The sequence below is a fragment of the Gracilinanus agilis genome, chromosome 6 (genome assembly GCF_016433145.1).
Source record: "Gracilinanus agilis isolate LMUSP501 chromosome 6, AgileGrace, whole genome shotgun sequence".
Taxonomy (NCBI): Eukaryota; Metazoa; Chordata; class Mammalia; order Didelphimorphia; family Didelphidae; genus Gracilinanus; species Gracilinanus agilis.
The window spans coordinates 278799165-278800137 of NC_058135.1; the positions used below are offsets into that span (position 1 = coordinate 278799165).

Consider the following 973-nt stretch of genomic DNA (forward strand, 5'->3'; position numbering starts at 1 on the left):
GCGCACAATAGAGCCTCTCGTCAGCCCTGAGGTATCGCCCCCCCCCTCCCCATCGCTCGGAGTGCTGTCCACTGGCCCTGGGAGGCCAGGATCTGGAGGGGGTTTTCTCCCCGGCTGGCCAACAATCTCGGCCGCCGAACAATAAACGTCGCCGATCACCCCAGCAGTCGAAGTTGGGGAGGGGGGAGCCAGGGGAAGATGCGGAGCTGGACAGGGCTTGCGAGATGCCCAACGCGGAGGAGAGGGAAGCAGCGGAGGAGAATGAAGGGGCGCGGGAGGGAGGCAGGGAGGGAGAGCCGCGAGAGGACAAAGGGCGGCTGGACGAATAATGCATTGGCCGAGAAGATCAAAGCGCCGCAGAGCCAGGACATTTGCAAAGAAACAAAAATCGGCTTGGAGCTGCCCCCTCACCTTGAGCTCTGCTCCCGAGATCTCCGTGTGCCTATGAGTCTCTCACTCTTCTCTCTTCCTCTGAAAAATGTTTGGTTTTTTTTTTTGTTTGTTTTTCCGCCTTCGATCAGGAAGGGGATGTGGGTCCCCAAGGGCCTGGGCCCGGGGCACGCTGGCAGGGGGCCGGATGGGGAGCGCGGGGGGCCGGGGGTGGGGGCGGGGGTCTCTCCTGCTCGGGCTCTGTCTGTGGGTGAATGTGGCTGTGTGTTGTGAAGCTGCCTCATAACACTGTGAGTCATCCAGCCCCCAGCCCCCCCCCCTCCCACGTCAGAGCAGGGCTGGGAGACACAGGGGGCGGGCCGGGAGGGAGGCAGGGAGGGGGCAGAGACTGTGGGACCGATGCGGGGAGTGCAGTAAGGGTGGCAGGGGATCAAAAGGGCTAACTGGCTGGTCCCTGGGAGCATCATGGCGAGAAAGAGAGCTGCTGGGGATGGGGGAGACAGAAGATGAGACTCGTGGAGAGGGCGAAGGCTCGATCCAAGCAAGCAGGGTGACTGAGGAAGACAAAAGCGAAAAGGAGAGG

General features: G+C 62.4%; 1 protein-coding gene across 1 annotated transcript in view; it reads right to left on the minus strand.

Annotated features, from left to right (window-relative positions):
* Nucleotides 1-681, minus strand: part of YPEL4 (yippee like 4) — a 5765-nt gene extending 5084 nt beyond the window's left edge. The window contains exon 1 of the mRNA XM_044682284.1: nucleotides 412-681. The gene's annotated coding sequence lies outside the window, so the exon portion shown is untranslated. The remainder of the gene's footprint in view (nucleotides 1-411) is intronic.
* Nucleotides 682-973: the final 292 nt, after the last annotated feature.